Consider the following 21,130-nt stretch of genomic DNA (forward strand, 5'->3'; position numbering starts at 1 on the left):
TGTGTGGGGACATTAAGATCAACACTAATATCATAAATGAATCCAGCAGCACCTTCATAAACATCCTTCAAAGTTTCGGCATGTCCCTATTGATCAATAATGCAACAAGGGTTACTACAACGACTCCATCAGTAATTGACCATATGGCCACAAATATGGACAGGGAAAAATGTGATGTAGCTGTAAAAGATCTCGGACTATCAGACCAGCTCTGCCAAATAACAACAGTAAAATCAAGCATCGAATCATTCCCTAAACTACAAGCCTACAAACGACATCTATCAGAAGTCAAAATAAAAGATTTTTCAAAAGAACTAGAAAAACAAAGCTGGGATGAAGTGTATAAGGAAACCAATGTGAACATGAAATTCTCTAAATTCTCCACATTGTTTAAATTGAACTTTGAAAAGGCATTTCCAAACGTATGCATGTATGTATCAACATCTCACAAAAACAATTGGATAACGGCCGGTGTTAAGAAGTCCTCCCAAACACTTAAACACCTCAGTTCCATGAAAAAGACTCGCAATGATCCAGAATTCTTAAATTTCTATCATAGATACAAAAAGATCTATAGGAAGGTGCTGACTGCTGGAAAAAAGTCATTTAATGACAAAATAATATATAATGCAGAGAATAAAAGCAAAGCAGTCTGGGATGTTATAAAAAAGGAAAGGGGAGAGGCAAACAAACGCAAAATAACATACTGCTGAGGGAGGAGAATAAGGTAATAAATGATCCACAACACTTAACAAACTATGTAAACGAGCAATTTTCAAGTATTGCAGAGAAGTTACAGCAAAAATTTCCCCAAACAAATATAACACCTGTAAATAATGTTGCACTAAATACAAAGATGTTACTTACAACTACAGAGAATGAAGTCAATAAAACTGTTCAAAAACTAAAAAATAAAAAGTCAGTAGGCTTAGATGAAGTACCCATGTGTGTACTGAAATAATGCATAGCGATTATACAAGGCCCGTTAACAGATATAATAAATGAATCCTTCACATCAGGGACATTACCAGAGCAGTTAAAACAGGCAGGAGTTGTACCTTTGCTTAAGAAAGGTAATGCAGAAGACATAGAAAATTACCAGCCTATTTTACTACTGTTAGCATTCTTAAAAGTAATAGACGCAATTGTGGTAGATGGATTAATGAATTACATGAATAAATACAATCTTTTAAGCAAATTACAGTTTGGTTTCCGAAGTGGCAAAAATACGGAGTCAGCCATAGTAGAAATCACAAAAGTTGTACTGGATACTCTTGATAAAGATGAGTGTGTTACAGGCATATTTTTGGATCTTTCTAAGGCGTTTGATACAGTCGACCACATGGTTCTATCAAATAAATTAGAAGCATTAGGAATAAGAGAGGTAGCTAATGGCTGGTTTCGATCATACCTAACAGATAGGGTACAAAGAGTAGAGATAACACATACTTCAAATAGATCAAAAATTTAGTAAAACACTTATCAGAATCAAAATACATTAATATAGGGGTTCCGCAAGGTAGCATATTAGGATCAATACTGTTCCTGATATACGTCAATGACTTTCCCAGTAGTGTTACTCAAGGCGAAAAAATTCTCTTCGCTGATGACAGCAATATTGTAGTCACCGAGAAAACAAGAGAACTCCTTGCCGAGAAAGCAAATGAAACTCTCAAGGAAGTTTGTGATTGGTCAATAAGCAATAAAGTGACACTGAAAATAAAGAAAATTTATGCCGTGAATTTCAGTTTGAAAAGGGAAAATGACAATGTTAAGTTAAATGTAGATGGCACCTCTAGAGACTGTGTAACAAATGCAAAATTTCTAGGAATGAATATTGATTCTCAGTTGAAATGATGTGAACACACAAAGGTACTTGCAAACAGAATGTCATCAGCATGAATCCTATCATCAGTGTTTAACATGCAGTGTCTTTTAGTTACATACTATTCATATGTACACTTAATTCTTAGCTATGGCATTCTTTTTTTGGGGAACAAATGCACAAAATATGAACACAATATTTAAACTTCAGAAAAGAGCCATAACAAGAATAACCAAAAATACTAATCGAGCTCATTGTAAACATCTGTTAAAATCACTGGAGATTTTAACTGCTCCATGTGAATACATTTACCAGTCAGTTGCCCACATTAAAAATAACATTGGCAATTACTGCACGAACAGCTCTGTCCATGATCATTCAACAAGAGATAGACTCAACTTACATTTACCAAGAAAAAATAAACATAAAACTCAAAACAGCATTTTCTACCAAGGAATAAAACTGTACAATGAATTACCAAAAGAGATTAAAGAAATTGGAAAAATACACAAAATAGGCAGCTGAAAAGCACCTTTTTGGAATACATTTTGTACATTGAAGGATTACTTAGATAAAACAGAGTAGGGGTTTGATAAAAAAATGGTATACAAATAAATAATAATAATAATGATTATAAAACATCCAACTTTCCACATAACACCTTCACTTTGGTTTTTTTCCTTCTTTTTTCATTTCTAGAAATACCCCCATGCTATGCATAGCACAGTAGTAACACCTCTTCCTCTTTCTGAGCTCAACATCTCACTCATTATTGAGGGATGCTGACTCAGTTTTTCAGGATAGCAAATGGGAAGTTAGGGTACAGAAAATGGCCCAGAGATCACCAGTGTGTGTGTGTGTGTGTGTGTGTGTGTGTGTGTGTGTGTGTGTGTGTGGGTGGGTGGTGAATTAAGTGTTATGAAACAATGTGTGTATAGTGTGTGTGGTGACTGATAGTGAGATATGAGCGAACAGTGTGGCATTACATTATTTAATAAGTTAGTTGAAAAAAAAAGCATTGTATACCAGGAGTAAATCTAACGATTGTCTCTAACTAGAATTCTGTAAATATATGTGTATAGCCGCGCGGGATTAGCCGAGCGGTCTAGGCGCTGCAGTCATGGGCTGTGCGGCTGGTCCCGGCGGAGGTTCGAGTCCTCCCTCGGGCATCGGTGTGTGTGTTTGTCCTTAGGATAATTTAGATTAAGTAGTGTGTAAGCTTAGTGACTGATGATCTTAGCAGTTAAGTCCCATAAGATTTCACACACACATATGTGTATACGAATTAGCTTATTTTAAATTGATCTAAACTTGTAAATACTTTGACATGTCCTATATCCTCGGAAAAACAGATCTACGGAATAATAAAGCTACTACTACTACTACTAATCCTAATTTAAAAGAAAGCAAAATTCCCAAGATTGCCAACGTTTCGCAGAAGTTCGAAATACACTGCGTAATTCAATGCGAGATGCTTTCCATAATTTCCACAAAGAAACTCTATCTCGAAAGCCGGCAGAAAACCCAAAGAAATTCTGGTCATACATAAAATACGCCAGTGGCAAGACGCAATCACTGCGCGATAACTACGGTGAAGTCACTGAAGACAGTGCCACTAAAGCAGAGTTCTTAAACACGATTCTTCGAAACTTTTTCACCATAGAAGACGAAGTAAATATTCCTGAATTCCAATCAAGAACAACTGCCTAGATATCCACGGTGTCGCAAAGCAGCTTAAATCACGTAATAAAAGCAAGGCTTCCGGTCCAGATTGTATACCAGCCAGGTTCCTCTCAGAGTATGCTGATACAATAACTCCATATTTAGCAATTATATACAACCACTCGCTCACAGAAAAATCCGTACCTAAAGACTCGAAAATTGCTGAGGTCGCACCAAGACCCAGAAAGGGAAATAGGAGTAATCCGCTGAATTACAGGCCCATATCACTAACGTCGATATGCAGTAGGGTTTTGGAACATATACTGTATTCCACCATTATGAAGTACCTTTAAGAAAACGATTTATTCACAGGTAGTCAGGAGGGACTCAGAAAATATCGTTCTCGCGAAACACAACTATCTCTTTATACTCATGAAGTAATGAGTGCTATTGACAGGGGATGACAAATTGATTCCATATTTTTAGATTTGCAGAAGGCTTTCGACACCGTTTCTCTCGAGCGTCTTGTAACCAAACTGCGTGCCTACGGAGTATCGCCTCAGTTGTGCGACAGGATTTGTGATTTCCTGTCATAAAGGTCACACACAATTCCTAGTAATAGACGGAAAGACCTCGAGTAAAACAGAAGTAATATCCAGCGTTTCCCAAGGAAGTGATATAGGCCCTCTATTGTTCCTGACCTATATTAACGACATAGGATACAATCTAAGTAACCGTCTAAGATTGTTTGCAGATGATGCTGTCATTTACCGTCTTGTAAAGTCATCAGATGACCAAAACGAATATCAAAAGATTTAGATAAGATATCTGTATGGTGCGAAAAGTGGCAATTGACCCTGGATGAAGAAAAGTGTGAAGTTATTCACATGAGTACTAAAAGAAATCCCCTAAATTTAGATTACGCGATAAGTCACACAAATCTGAAGGCTGTAAATTCAACTAAATACTTAGGGATTACAATTACAAATAACCTAAATTGGAACGATCGCATAGATAATGTTGTGGGTAGAGCAAACCAAAGACTGCGATTTACTGGCAGAATACTTACAAGGTGCAACAGGTCTACTAAAGAGACTGCTTACACCACGCTTGTCCGCCCTATTCTGGAGCGTTGCTGTGCGGTGTGGGATCCGCATCAGATGGGACTGACGGATGACATCGACAAAGTACAAAGAAGGGCAGCTCGTGTTGTATTATCGCGAAGTAGGGGAGATAGTGCCACACATATGATACGTGAATTGGAGTGGCAATCATTAAAACAAAGGCGTTTTTCGTTGCGACGGGATCGTCTCATGATATTTCAATCACCAGATTTCTCCTCCAATTGCGAAAACATTCTGTTGGCACCCCCTACATAGGGAGAAATGATCATCACGATTAAATAAATCAGGGCTGGCACAGAAATATTTAAGTGCTCGTTTTCCCCGCGCTCCGTTCGAGAGTGGAACAGTAGAGAGACAGCTTAAATGTGAAACTTCCTGGCAGATTAAAACTGTGTGCCCGACCGAGACTCGAACTCGGGACCTTTGCCTTTCGCGGGCAAGTGCTCTACCAACTGAGCTACCGAAGCACGACTCACGCCCGGTACTCACAGCTTTACTTCTGCCAGTATCTCGTCTCCTACCTTCCAAACTTTACAGAAGCTCTCCTGCGAACCTTGCAGAACTAGCACTCCTGAAAGAAAGGATACTGCTGAGACATGGCTTAGCCACAGCCTAGGGTTCGAGTCTCGGTCGGGCACACAGTTTTAATCTGCCAGGAAGTTTCATATCAGCGCACACTCCGCTGCACAGTGAAAATCTCATTCTGAAAGCTTAAAGGTGGTTCATTGAAACCTCTGCCAGGCACTTTGTGAACAGCAGAGTAATCACGTAGATGTAGATGTACGCATGTGGTCCTTAACATTCCTCGGTTACATCTCATTTCAAAAGCATCAATTCTATTTTAGTCTGTATTTTTTTGATTTTCCATGTTTCTTTTTGATTATAGCCTGCATTTGACAAAAAAAAACTTTCATTAAAAGTTTGCTAACTCATACTTTTCATTAGATATCAAGATATTTCTCTTTTTTAGGAAACATTTTCTTTCTGTAGCGAGTATGTCTTGTTACCCACTTTACTTTGGTCCCTGGCTTTTGCTATCCAAGTAGCAAGAACCGTCTTTGGCTTCAGTGTCTCATTTGCTAATCTAATTCCTTCAGCAGCACCTTACTTAATTCGAATACACTCAATTATACTTGTTTCACTCTTATTGGTCTTTGTCTTACAGTCTCTTTTCAACACTGTATTGAAGATAATTCTCATTTATTGTTCCGTCTCCTCTTTAATTAGATTACATATTTCGATCATTCAGTATCGTCTTCAGTTCTAAATAACTGCGTCAGGAACCCGTCTTGAGAAGACAGGCTATATATTAAATAATTTTGTGAATAGGTTTGGGGCTCATGAAATCGAAGAACTGGCCGCGGTGCCCGTGGTATTGAAGCGCCAAGTCGTTGGCCCTCTGGGGCACAGGTAACCTTTTAAAGCTTTTATCATATCGAAAGTCTGAAGGTGCATATCCTCAGTGATCAACGAGATTATCCTTTCCCCACAGAAATCTTGATAAGCATTCGAATGTGCGTTCCTGTGCGCGGGCGTCGCATTCTGCTTAGGCATTTTACTGTTTCATACAGCGAGTTTTGTGGGTCAGTGAGGGTGGACTGGTTCTGTAGAGAGAGGTCTCAGCGCAGAACGTGGAGCTGGGAGTGGTGTTGGATGAAAGTGACCGACTAGGCTAGCGTTAATTGACAGCAATAAATTTAATGTTTCCCTGCAAATCGGAGTGTGGTGTTTCTGTGTGACTTTTCCCCTATCGACAGTATTATGAAAAGAATAGATTGTTACTCAACACGTACAGAAGACGCTGAGTCGCAGACAGGCGCAACAGGAAGACTGCTATACATCTGAGCTTTCGGCCTTCTGAAGTATGAAACACACACACATCGCGCAAGCACAGCTGTCATACACATGACTGCCACCTCTGACCACTGAGGACGGAGACAGTGATCATGTGTCTCTGAGTTGTGGGTGCGTGAATGTGTGTATGTGTGTTTTCTACTTTAGAAGAAGGTAGTTTGGTCGAAAGCTGGAATGCATACCGTCATTTTGCTGTGGCTGTGCGTGTCAATGTGTCCTCTATGTGTCAATGCTCCACCCGGATTTTCCATTGTTTGATTTTTTCCCCTACTTACTTGGAAGTGTATGCCTGTTTCACTGTTGTGATTATCGGCGGTAGATGTTAGTAACCTATTGGAGGCGGTGGGTGTATTGAACTGTTAGATGTGGAGATATTTCAGTCCAGTGATCGAATGCCGGAATTTTTCCTGGAAATAGATAGCTACAGAGCTTTCAACGATCGATGTTGGAATTTGAGAAGTCTAACGCTGTCTCACAGGTCACAGCGAGGCTGGTGCCCCTTATTTAAGCTGCGTCATTAATTTTATACTCTACTATATTATCAAGAGTCCACCACAAGAGCCGCGCAGGGTAGCCGCGCGGTCTGAAGCGTCTTGTCACGGTCCGCGCGGCTGTCCCAGTCGGAGATTCGACTCCTCCCTCGGGCATGGGTATCTGTGTTGTACTTAGCGTAAGTTAGTTTAAGTTAGGTTAAGTAGCTCGTAAGCTTAGGGACCGATGACCTCATCAGTTTGGTCCCATAAAACCTTACCACAAATAAAACAATAAATACCACCATAAGACGTTCCCTATTAAATCCACGGAGCAGTGCATTGCATAATTTTTCTCGCCTTCCGCACATCGCCAAGAGTGTGTGGATTCCGGTTGTCAACCTCTTCGTATCAGAGTAGCACTTAAGCCCAACGCCCTCAAGTATTTGTTGGATGTATTCTAATCTCCACTCTGCCCTACAGTTCCCGCCCTGTGCGGCTCTACCTAAAACAATGGCAATTATTCCCTGGTGTGTTAACACATGTCCTGTCATCCTGTGGCTTCTTCTATTCAGTGTTTTCTATATATTTCTTTCCTCGGCTATTCTGCGGAGTACCCTCTCATTTACTATCGGTCCACTAAACTTTAGGCATCCTTGTATCGCCGGCCGCGGTGGCAGAGCGGTTCTAAGCGCTTCAGTCTGGAACCGCGCGACTGCTACGGTTGCAGGTTCGATCCTGCCTCGGGCATGGATGTGTGTGATGTCCTTAGGTTAGTTAGGTTTAAGTAGTTCTAAGTTCTAGGGGACTGATGACCTCAGATGTTAAGTCCCATAATGCTCAGAGCCATTTGAACCATTTTTGCATCCTTGTATCACACCACATCGTAAACGCTACGATTCTCCTCTTGTCCGGTTTTTCCCACAGTCTGGTGATTCACTCTTAATAATTTGTACTCCAGATGTAGATTTCTCAGAAATTTTTCCCTCAAATCCAGATATGGGTTTGATACTAGGAGACCTCTCTTTAGCAAAGAGTGCCCTCGTTGATTGTGCTAGCCGACTTCTTATATCCCACTTGCCTCGTCCGTCATGTGTTTTTGTACGACCAAGACAGCAGAATCTCTTCACTTCATCTGTCATTTGGTCAACAGTTTTCATACGTTTACTACTTATTTTAGCTCTGCTACTCTTCATTACTTTCGTCTTTGTTTGATTTCCTCTAAATTAATGTGCTGTGCTCCGTAGACCGCTCATTCCAGTCAATAGGTCTTCACTTCCTTTCTCAGTTTCAAGGATTTTAGAAATTTCGAAAAAATGTTGTCTGTCCCTTCTATCAGTCGCAAGTGTTTTCTTTTAATGTGTACAAGGTCGCTGATAACCTCGCCGTCGAGCGCCCGTAAGCTCCAAACACACACTCACAAGCGTTCCAAAGCCTTCGAACTTACAAGGAAACACTGTCCAGTTTAAATTGGCTTCTCAGCAGTGACACAGCCAACAATACCAGGCAAGTACAGTCGTGAAATGAAGCGTACGCTAGAGCGAGAAAACAGTAATTACAGCAGCAGCGTTCTGAGAACACATGTGCGGGACCCGGTAGTGGGGCTGTGGCTTGCGCGTGACGTAACGCCAGCGGCGGAATGCCGGCCTGCCGCATTAGCATTCGAGGTTAAGGTTCAACCACACCCGCTCGTTGTGCCACTGTCCCGTGCTCGTAACAACCTTGTTTATTGACACACTGATCGTAACATTAATGCCACGTGGTTCTCTCTCAAAATGGACCAGGCATATATCGCTGGTACATCACTGGGAAAATCATTGCGACATCACGAAATACTCATTGGAAACTAATGCCAAAAGGCTATCATAAAGTGAACTTCAGTCTCATTGAAAAGTCAGTACCAACGAATCGTCAGCATGGAGAAAAAAAAAAAAGAAAAAGTGTTGCTGCCGAGAAGAGACTCAAACGCCCGTTATCTGATGGCTCTTTCTGAGTTTCTATATGGTGTAAAAAAAGACTTGCTTTGCCAGTAATATAGTTGAATAGCGTTTTTCCATATGTTTAATAAACACAACAGATGCACATCACAGAGACTTTAGTCACCAGTAATAATTTCTCCTTCACTCTTTACAATAGTCGCCAACGCCGGGTAACTTTTCGATTCAGCGACTGTGGAAATGGCGTGGTATTGAGGCAAAGAACTTGTTCGAGCCGGATTCGGAGTGAATTATCATCCGAAAAGGTAGTTGCTGGATAGAGAGCGGAATAATTGAAAAGCTGAGGGCGCAGTATAAGGTGAATAAGGTTGAATCTAGACCCGTGGTCTAGGGCGCCGGCACGGTAGCTCAGCGTGTTCGGTGAGAGGGTTAGTTGCCCTCTGTAATAAAAAACTGAGTTAATCGGTCAACAACGAACTTAAACGGATGTCTTAAGACGTCCGCCCCGAGCAGATGCAACGAACGAAAGCGATCAAAATGAGATTAAAAAAAAAAAAAAAAAAAAAAGGGGGGGTAACGTCTATGATTCATAGTCAAAACGTTTAAGGTCCTGGGTTCGATCCCCGCCACTGCCTAAATTTTGATAAATATTCAGCATTGGCGGCCGAAGACTTCCGGCATAAGAAGTCAGCCTCATTCTGCCAACGGCCTTGTCAAAGAGGGCGGAGGAGCGGATAGAGGTTCAGGGCACTCTCTTGTCCTAGCGGTGGGAAATTGCCCCTAAAGGCGGAAGAATCAGCAATGATCAACGACATGAGGATGCAGAAGGCAATGGAAACCACTGCATTAAAGACAGGTAACGTGTATCCACAGGACATGTGGCCTGTATTTGAAGAAGTGTCATGATGATCTCTCCATTGGTAAAAGATTCCAGAATAGTCCCTCATTCGGATCTCCGGGAGGGGACTGCCAAGGGGGAGGTTACCATGAGAAAAAGATTGAATAATCAACGAAAGGATAACGTTCTACGAGTCGGGGCGTGGAATGTCAGAAGCTTGAACGTGGTAGGGAAACTAGAAAATCTGAAAAGGGAAATGCAAAGGCTCAATCTAGATATAATACGGGGCAGTGAAGTGAAGTGGAAGGAAGACAAGGATTTCTGGTCAGATGAGTGTCGGGTAATATCAACAGCAGCAGAAAATGGTATAACAGGTGTAGGATTCGTTATGAATAGGAAGGTAGGGCAGAGGGTGTGTTACTGTGAACAGTTCAGTGACCGGATTGCTCTAATCAGAATCGACAGCAGACCAACACCGACAACGATAGTTCAGGTATACATGCCGACGTCGCAAGCTGAAGATGAACAGATAGAGAAAGTGTATGAGGATATTGAAAGGGTAATGCAGTATGTAAAGGGGGACGAAAATCTAATAGTCATGGGCGACTGGAATGCAGTTGTAGGGGAAGGAGTAGAAGAAAAGGTTACAGGAGAATATGGGCTTGAGACAAGGAATGAAAGAGGAGAAAGACTAATTGAGTTCTGTAACAAGTTTCAGCTAGTAATAGCGAATACCCTGTTCAAGAACCACAAGAGGAGGAGGTATACTTGGAAAAGGCCGGGAGATACGGGAAGATTTCAATTAGATTACATCATGGTCAGACAGAGATTCCGAAAACAGATACTGTATTGTAAGGCGTACCCAGGAGCAGATATAGACTCAGATCACAATATGGTAGTGATGAAGAGTAGGCTGAAGTTCAAGACGTTAGTCAGGAAGAATCAATACGCGAAGAAGTGGGATACGGAAGTACTAAGGAATGACGAGACACGTTTGAAGTATAGAGACAGCAATAAGGAATAGCGCAGTAGGCAGTACAGTTGAAGAGGAATGGACATCTCTAAAAAGGGCCATCCATCACAGAAGTTGGGAAGGAAAATATAGGTACAAAGAAGGTAGCTGCGAAGAAACCAAGGGTAACAGAACAAATACTTCAGTTGATTGATGAAAGGAGGAAGTACAAACATGTTCCGGGAAAATCAGGAATACAGAAATACAAGTCGCTGAGGAATGAAATAAATAGGAAGTGCAGGGAAGCTAAGACGAAATGGCTGCAGGAAAAATGTGAATACATCGAAAAAGACATGATTGTCGGAAGGACAGACTTAGCATACAGGAAAGTCAAAACAACCTTTGGTGACATTAAAGCAACGGTGGTAACATTAAGAGTGCAACGGGAATTCCGCTGTTAAATGCAGAGGAGAGAGCAGATAGGTGGAAAGAATACATTGAAAGTCTCTATGAGGGTGAAGATTTGTCTGATGTGATAGAAGAAGAAACAGGAGTCGATTTAGAAGAGATAGGGGATCCAGTATTAGAATCGGAATTTAAAAGAGCTTTGGAGGACTTACGGTCAAATAAGGCAGAAGGGATAGATAACATTCCCTCAGAATTTCTAAAATCATTGGGGGAAGTGGCAACAAAACGACTATTCACGTTGGTGCGTAGAATATATGAGTCTGGCGGAATACCATCTGACTTTCGGAAAAGCATCATCCACACAATTCCGAAGACGGCAAGAGCTGACAAGTGCGAGAATTATCGCACAATCAGCTTAACAGCTCATGCATCGAAGCTGCTTACAAGAATAATATACAGAAGAATGGAAAAGAAAATTGAGAATGCGCTAGGTAACGATCAGTTTGGCTTTAGGAAAAGTAAAGGGACGAGAGAGACAATTCTGACGTTACGGCTAATAATGGAAGCAAGGCTAAAGAAAAATCAAGACACTTTCATAGGATTTGTCGACCTGGAAAAAGCGTTCGACAATATAAAATGGTGCAAGCTCTTCGAGATTCTGAAAAAAGTAGGGGTAAGCTATAGGGAGAGACGGGTCATATACAATACGTACAACAACCAAGAGGGAATAATGAGAGTGGACGATCAAGAACGAAGTGCTCGTATTAAGAAGGGTGTAAGACAAGGCTGTAGCCTTTCGCCCCTACTCTTCAGTCTGTACATCGAGGAAGCAATGATGAAAATAAAAGAAAGGTTCAGGAGGGGAATTAAAATACAAGGTGAAAGGATATCAATGATACGATTCGCTGATGACATTGCTATCCTGAGTGAAAGTGAAGAAGAATTAAATGATCTGCTGAACGGAATGAACAGTCTAATGAGTACACAGTATGGTTTGAGAGTAAATCGGAGAAAGACGAAGGTAATGAGAAGTAGTAGAAATGAGAACAGCGAGAAACTTAACATCAGGATTGATGGTCACGAAGTCAATGAAGTTAAGGAATTCTGCTACCTAGGCAGTAAAATAACCAATGACGGACGGAGCAAAGTGGACATCAAAAGCAGACTCGCTATGGCAAAAAAGGCATTTCTGGCCAAGAGAAGTCTACTAATATCAAATACCGGCCTTAATTTGAGGAAGAAATTTCTGAGGATGTACGTCTGGAGTACAGCATTGTATGGTAGTGAAACATGGACTGTGGTAAAACCGAAACAGAAGAGAATCGAAGCATTTGAGATGTGGTGCTATATACGAATGTTGAAAATTAGGTGGACTGATAAGGTAAGGAATGAGGAGGTTCTACGCAGAATGTGGAAAACACTGATAAGGAGAAGGGACAGGATGATAGGACATCTGCTAAGACATGAGGGAATGACTTCCATGGTACTAGTGGGAGCTGTAGAGGACAAAAGCTGTAGAGAATACGTCAAGCAAATAATTGAGGACGTAAGTTGCAAGTGCTACTCTGAGATGAAGAGGTTAGCACAGGAAAGGAATTCGTGGCGGGCCGCATCAAACCAGTCAGAAGACTGATGACCCACAAAAAAGAGTCGGCTTTTATGTCCTTTTTTTCTCCGTCCATCATGCGTTATTTCTGTCTAGCATTATGCGGGTCGGCGTTATCGTGGAGTAGCATTACTTCAAGCAGTCTTTCTGGTGCTTTTTCGCAGGTTCGAATCCTGCCTCAGGCATGGATGTGTGTGTGTCCTTAGGTTAGTTAGGTTTATGTAGTTCTAAGTCTAGGGGACTGATGACCTGAGATGTTAAGTCCCATAGTGGTTGGAGCCTTTTTTTTGTCGTTGTTCTTGGACTGCTTCTTCAAGACGTCTCAGGTGTTCAGAACTAATGTCAGCAGTGATGGTTACACCTCGGCTCGGGAAAGTAATTCGTACCACAGCGTCGGTGTTCCATCAGATCCTTAACGCAATCTTTTGTGGATGTGTGCAAGACTTCGCAGGGGGAATTGGTGCTTTGTCCGAGCCTAACCATTTCTTTCTTTTACTTCTTAGTACGAAGGCACCAGTTCTCGCCACCAGTAACGACACAGGATAAGAATGGTCCGTGTTGTTCACCAGCCAACTGATGATAAGCAAGCAGCAATGCACATATGGCGACCCGCAGATTCTTGTGATTGTGGCTTAGACAAAGCGATAGCCATACACCCGATTTTTGAGCCTTCCCCATTGTATACAAATGTCACACGATGGTGGAATGATCACTGTTCATCAGATCCGCCACTTCTCGGACACACTGACGTGAATCATTGTGGATTAATGCATTTAAACGATCCACATCAAACCCTGAACGTCTTCCTTAACGTGGAGAGCCACTAACGTCAAAACGATCCTCCTTAAAACGAGAAAACTATTTTCTTGTCGTGCTCTGTACAATGGCATTATGCCCATTAACGGCGCAAACGTTTTTGGCTGCGTCCGCTGTTATCACGCCTCTGCTGAAATCAAACAGAAGAATATGTCGGAAATGCTCCGCTTTCTCCTCTTGGAGCTCCATTTTCTAGAGTCCACTGCTCAACTCACTGTCTCCAAATGACAAAATTACAATATACTAACTCAAACAGCAACAGTGAAATAATAATAAAAGATGACAATCGTTAAATAAACCCATAGAAACTGGAATACAATATGCAGAACAAAAGCGCTAGGAACTTCCGGATTATATTTCGTGGCGTTGCTGTTGTTTTATACGGCAGAATAAAAAAAAGTACACTTCTGCAGCTGCACTGACTACAGTATCAAAAAGCTAATTCTTGCGCTGAAGCACCAGTGAAAAAGCAGTAGAAAATAGTAATCTGACTAACAACTGCACGTCTCGTAATATCTCGAACCTAGCCTGGCAGACAGCGCTAACGGGCTATGTCTTTTTTCACAAAATCGCACGCACGTACGTAGACTCTGCTTGCTCTTGCAATAGAGAGAGCGTAAATGTGCTTTCCACACGGAAAGGAATGGAGGTAGGAATGCTTTGCATATCGATATTTACGCCATAGTAGAATAGGTGGCAACGTACTCTGGCTCATCGTCCGATTGTGTTCTTGTATGCTTGATTTCAGGTTTTAAATTGTAAGACATTTCCAGGGGCAGATGTGAACTCTGACCACAATCAATTGGTTACGAACTTTAGATTAAAACTGAAGAAACTGCAAAAAGGTGGGAATTTAAGGAGATGGGACCTGGATAAACTGAATGAACCAGAGGTTGTAGAGAGCTTCAGGGAGAGCATAAGGGAACAATTGACAGAAATGTGGGAAAGAAATACAGTAGAAGAAGAATGGGTAGCTTTGAGAGATGAAGTAGTGAAGGCAGCAGAGGATCAAGTAGGTAAAAAGACGAGGGCTCATAGAAATCCTTGGGTAACAGAAGAGATATTGAATTTAAATGATGAAAGGAGAAAATACAAAAATGCAGTAACTGAGGCAGGCAAAAAGGAATACAAACGTCTCAAAAATGAGATCGACAGGAAGTGCAAAATGGCTAAGAAGGGATGGCTAGAGGACAAATGTAAGGATGTAGAGGCGCATACCACTAGGGGTAAGGCAGGTACTGCTTACAGGAAAATTAAAAAGACCTTTGGAGGAAAGAGAACCACTTGTATGAATATCAAGAGCTCAGATGGAAACGCCGGCCGCGGTGGCCGTGCGGTTTAGGCGCTGCAGTCCGGATCCGCGGGACTGCTACGGTCGCAGGTTCGAATCCTGCCTCGGGCATGGATATGTGTGATGTCCTTAGGTTAGTTAGGTTTAAGTAGTTCTAAGTTCTAGGGGACTGATGACCTAAGATGTTAAGTCCGATAGTGCTCAGAGCCAGATGGAAACCCAGTTCTAAGCAAAGAGGGGAAAGCAGAAAGGTGGAAGGAGTATATAGAGAGTCTATACAAGGGCGATGTTCTTGAGGACAATATTATAGAAATGGAAGAGAATGTAGATGAAGATGAAATCGGAGATATGATACTGCGTGAAGAGTTTGACAGGGCACTGAAAGACCTAAGTCGAAACAAGGCACCAGGAGTAGACAACATTCCGTTAGAACTACTGACAGCCTTGGGAGAGCCAGGCCTAACAAAACTCTACCATCTAGTGAGCAAGATGTATGAGACAGGCGAAATACCCTCAGACGTCAAGAAGAATATAATAATTCCAATCCCAAAGAAAGCTGATGTTGACAGATGTGAAAATTACCGAACTATCAGTTTAATAACCCACTGCTGCAAAATACTAACACGAATTCTTTACAGACGAATGGAAAAACTGGTAGAAGTCGACCTCGAGGAAGATCAGTTTGAATTCCGTAGAAATCTTGGAACACGTGAGGCAATACTGACCCTATAAGTTATCTTGGAAAATAGATTAAGGAAACGCAAACCTGCGTTTCTAGCATTTGTAGACTTAGACAAAGCTTTTGACAATGTTGACTGGAATACTCTCTTTGAAATTCTGAAGGTGGCAGAAGTAAAATACAGGGAGCGAAAGGCTATTTACAATTTGTACAGAAGCCAGATGACAGTTATAAGAGTCGAGGGACATGAAAGGGAAGCAGTGGTTGGGAAGGGAGTGAGACAGGGTTGTAGCCTCTCCCCGATGTTATTCAATCTGTATATTGAGCAAGCAGTAAAGGAAACAAAAGAAAAATTCGGAGCAGGTATTAAAATCCATGGAGAAGAAATAAAAGCTTTGAGGTTCGCCGATGACATTGTAATTCTGTCAGAGACAGCAAAGGACTTGGAAGAGCAGCTGAACGGAATGGACAGTGTCTTGAAAGGAGGATATAAGATGAACATCAACAAAAGCAAAACGAGGATAATGGAATGTAGTCGAATTAAATCGGGTGATGCTGCGGGAATTAGATTAGGAAATAAGACGCTTAAAGTAGTAAATGAGTTTTGCTATTTGGGGAGCAAAATAACTGATGATGGTCGAAGTAGAGAGGGTATAAAATATAGACTGGCAGTGGCAAGGAAAGCTTTTCTGAAGAAGAGGAATTTGTGAACATCGAGTATAGATTTTTGTATCAGGAAGTCGTTTCTGAAAGTATTCGTATGGAGGGTAGGGTAGCCATGTATGGAAGTGAAACGTGGACGATAAATAGTTTAGACAAAAAGAGAATAGAAGCTTTCCAAATGTGGTGCTACAGATGAATGCTGAAGATTAGATGGGTAGATCACATAACTAATGAGGAGGTATTGAATAGAATCGGGGAGAAGAGGAGTTTGTGGCACAATTTGACTAGAAGAAGGGATCGGTTAGTAGGGCATATTCTGAGGCATCAAGGGATCACCAATTTAATACTGGAGGGCAGCGTGGAGAGTACAAATCGTAGAGGGAGACCAAGAGATGAATACTCTATCAGATTCAGAAGGATGTAGGTTGCAGTAGGTACTGGGAGATGAAGAAGCTTGCACAGGATAGAGTAGCATGGAGAGCTGCATCTAACCAGTCTCTGGAGTGAAGACCACAACAACAACAACAACATGCTTGGTTCAATCTTCTTTCTGCAGGGTATTAAGTACAATGAATAAAAGCCTTAGACGACAGTGTTTTGTTTGTAGAAGGTCCGTTTTCATATCAGAAACATATGTTAAATATTTTCGGAGAGTTGTCGCGCATGTACGTCTGATCACGCGAGTCTGCGATCCGTAATAATCGCTCGGTCGCTAACTGAGAGCGCGCCCTAATCAGACTTAATAAAAGGCCTGAGCTGTGATCCTCCTCAACTTAAATTTGCATCTCTTCCTCAAACTGGCAACGCTTTTACAACCGAAATGTGAAATGATATCGATTCGAGTCTTCGTCATTTATAGAAATTTACTTCAGCAAAGAGAAAATCAAGCGTTCTCAAATACAAATTGTCGGGACACCCATGCTGTTTGCCGGCTTTGGCATTCTATGATTTTCATACATTCCAGCACCCAAGGAAATTTTAGGCTGGTAACATTTTAGCTCCAGTGATGATTTTATGGCAGCTGTGGGTCTGTATTTTGCAAAAATTTTACTTGAAGGATCGAATCAACTTACTAGAAAAAAACCTTCGTCGAGGATTATGTCGAGAAACAAGTGACTACGTCGAAAGATAAACTAATTTTTTTTATCTTAAGCAGCATAGCGTTTCAATGTGACGCCTAGAGATTTTTCCCCTTTGTCCTAGTAAACGAAATAGAAACACATATCACGCAGTGTCCTCAATGTATAGTAAAAATCAGGGATCAGCTTCAAAAGCCCAGGCAGACATGACTCAAATATCGAATTATTTCGCGCTTTTCTTTTCCAAAACGAATCAGCGTTCCATCTCTGAAGACTTGACGTCAAAGCAAACTTATCACAAATACACCATCCGGTAACGGCGCTGACGTCGCTGCATATGAACTATATTCGCTTGCCGTTCCTCTTAAGTAACGTTATTGACAAAGCAGTTAGATATGTGTGTCGCAGTGCGTACCATAGAGATTGACGGGAGCGAGAATACTTGACCAGCCTGTTGAGCTATTCCGCATAAGCGTGCATTGAGTGTTCCACTGGCGCATGCGTTAAGTGACTGCTCGCGACGACGCATGGCAGTCTTTATCACTATTGAAAGCGCTTTTAAGAACTGTTTGTCAATTCAATGTACCATGGAGAATGACGTACTATTTGACACCGAGTCATAAACAAACGGCCTGTTGCGCAAAGACAGAAAATGAAACCACCTTACCTCCGTTTGATGCACTGAGTCCCTGCCCCTCGCCATACTTTTGATATACGACATCTGTCAGCTGGAAATGATTCATGGTGCTCATTAGATGTCACTGCTGGACTGTGGGTGGGAGATTCTTATTGTCAGTCGTGTGGTTAAATACTGTGCGGCCGATGAAATGTGATGCTGTCGCTACTTGGCGAACAGTTTCACTGACACTCACTGTGCTCATAACGTAGGAATAAGCTGAGTGCGGGCCCATGAAGCGAATGAGGGCACAACCACACTATAGGAGGCACGGCCACGATCACGACAAACGGCTGATCGTGGCCGCAACTACTTCAGTCAGAGCGTATGGCCGTCGATAGGCCTCACCTCAGTTGCGTCTTGCATATGGTTGAGACTGCTGTGGCTTTGAACTTCCGGTGTGGTAGGCGATACGAGAGCAGTAGGTACTGGGTACATCCCAGCCCACAGTACGGTCCTACGAACGCCATGTTTATTTCTTTTTGTGAACTTTGCGAACTCGAATGGAAATGTTTACATTTCACTAAAATGTATGTAGAATGTTTCGATGCACTGTTAAAGGAAATTGGTTTTGTTTGTTGTCTAACATTATTTGCTGTTGCCAAATCATGACTTTATTTTCCGACATCGTGCTTCGATAAATAGTTCCCATTATGAAATGTGTGTTTTCATGTACCGTACAATGAGATTTCTAGCCGTGATGTGTGCTGTGTGAGTTGCTCCATTATTTTGATGAAGCAGCTTACAAATCTCAAACACATGTTTAAAAATGTCATACAACACGAAAGATGCTCTTGATAACGGGAGTTATTTTTCGAACCGGGTAGAGCGAAAAGTAAAGAGCAATAGTGGCTAGCGACAGCAGATGTTATTATCTAACAACAAATGATTGTTTTTGTAGCCAAAAGCTTACAACAACCATTTTATAATCTATAATATAAAATTAACATTGACTCACCGCAAGGGATGTACTGTAAGTAGCCTGTTTGTATGTTGGCAGTGCTATAGACGTTATTAATATCCCCGACATTGCTCTGCTCACTCGGCAAGAGATTCTGTGGTTGGACGGACTAGCAGTTAGCGAGTGAATAGGGAAGTGTATGATCATGATAACGGACTAGCAGTTAGCGAGTGGACAGAGATATGTATGGACATGTTTTTCTTAGTGGAGATTCTTTGTTGGTAGGTTCAAAATGGCTCTGAGCACTATAGGACTTAACTTCTGAGGTCATCAGTCCCCTAGAACTTAGAACTACTTAAACCTAACTAACCTAAGGACACCACACACATCCATGCTCGAGGCAGGATTCGAACCTGCGACCGTAGCGGTCGCGCGGTTCCAGACTGTAGCGCCTAGAACCGCTCCGCCACCCCGGCCGGCTGTGTTCGTAGAGCATGCTTTGTAAAGTGAGACGCAAGGAAATGTATGTGGATGGGTGTACGGTTGATAATATTGTCGTTGCAGAAGCTGAGGAACACCGTGGTGTAGTGGGTATGATGCTAAACTGTTGCATAGAGGGTCGTGAGTTCAGAACTCAGCTGAACTGTACAACTTTAATTTCTATATTCTGTTCGAGTACATTCTCGAAGTATCCACAAATGTTCCAACATGATGGTGCACCTCCACACTCTGGAATTAAGTGCTACAGTACTTGGACAGAATATTTCCAGGATATAGCTCAGACGTGGAGGTCCAGTTGTATGACCACCACGTTCACGTGACCTAAACCCCCTGGGTTGCTTCCTGTGGGGACACCTGAACGAGCACGTGTACTCTACTCCGCCTACGAATGTGGGAGAATTGGTAGGACGTATTCATGCTGCTCTTGTTGCTGTGGACGCAGCTTTGCTGCAAAGGTTGCAAAGCTGTGCGATCCGGCGGGTTGCGCAATGTTTGGACGTGCAGGGAGGTCACTTTAAGCATCTGTTGTTCTGAGGACAACGTATTCTGTTGTAAGGGTCATGCGGTCATTAATATGGACATTATTGTTGTCATTAGCTGCTAATGTACGACATCTGAGCGCTCATATTACATGTAGTGTAAATGACAAGTAGACGTTGTGTTACTGTATTGTGCTATCATTTTTAACATCTCGAAACTGATATTGATTTTGTTCTGTCGTATGACAGGTCATTTATTTCAGTCTATTTCTTATTTGTTATGTTCGGCGGTATAAAAGTCGTAAATTTAGGATACATGTGACCTAATAAACGGTGTATATTACAGCAGGGAATGTCAGAATGAAATAAGCAAATTAAAAAATATATATATAAAAAAGTGCCCCAACGCAGGATCGAACCCTCGACCTCCTGCATGCCAACACAAAACTCTGTCCACTGCACCAACTGTACAACACAACTAATGTATGCCAACAGAGATAGTTACCACACATATGGTTACAGTGTTGCCAGACTGCCACTCTTTAACATACGTTTTCTGCCGGATGTACTCGCTGGACGATATTTTGTGAGGAGTCGCACTGCGAAGCCCGAGTGCGCGAATTTCGTTTCACCCTATTTTGCACTGCGTCTAGTGCTGAAGGCATTTCAGTTTTGAGGAGCAGTCACTAGAGACACGGCATCGTACCATCATCACAATGACATAACATAAGCTTCGGTCGACATTTTGGTTGCACATATCTTAGAGACTGAACTCTCTGTAGTTGAATAGTTCAATTAATACTCAAGTTGAATAGTTCAATTAATACTCTCACTACTTGTAGAGCCCGCAATACGACTACATTACGTCCCACGTCCGATGTCTCTTTAGGCAACTGCTCCACTGCTTTAAAATACATACCGTTATAACTTTTTCTTAAAATTTCACGAGCAATCGGTTCCTCAGCACGATCCCCATTTATTATTACTATTTATTATGAGTTTCTATATCAATGTAGCCCTTTTTGTGATTACTGAGACTTCCAGTGAGTTTTGGGTTTCTAAATTGTAACAAATGGCTCGCATGTAGGTCCAAAAATAAAACAACCGGAATTGACGATATTCACGTCGCCAGCTGTTCGGAGGCAGAAGCCTAGCTTACACGACACACTACTTCACGTGCACAGAGCTGCCGACCACTGCGCATGTGCGGCGCTCCTTTGGGCGACTCGGTGAAACTAGACAGTTTCGGCCTGTTCCAACTTCGAGGACACTAAACGAGTGACTTCAAGTGTTTTTGGGTTTAACGTGTAAACAAACTTAAACATGAAGCGTAAAACGAAGGAAATTGTTTATTTGTTGGATATCTTTG

Source organism: Schistocerca piceifrons, chromosome 1, assembly GCF_021461385.2.
Source record: "Schistocerca piceifrons isolate TAMUIC-IGC-003096 chromosome 1, iqSchPice1.1, whole genome shotgun sequence".
In the NCBI taxonomy this organism is placed as follows: Eukaryota; Metazoa; Arthropoda; class Insecta; order Orthoptera; family Acrididae; genus Schistocerca; species Schistocerca piceifrons.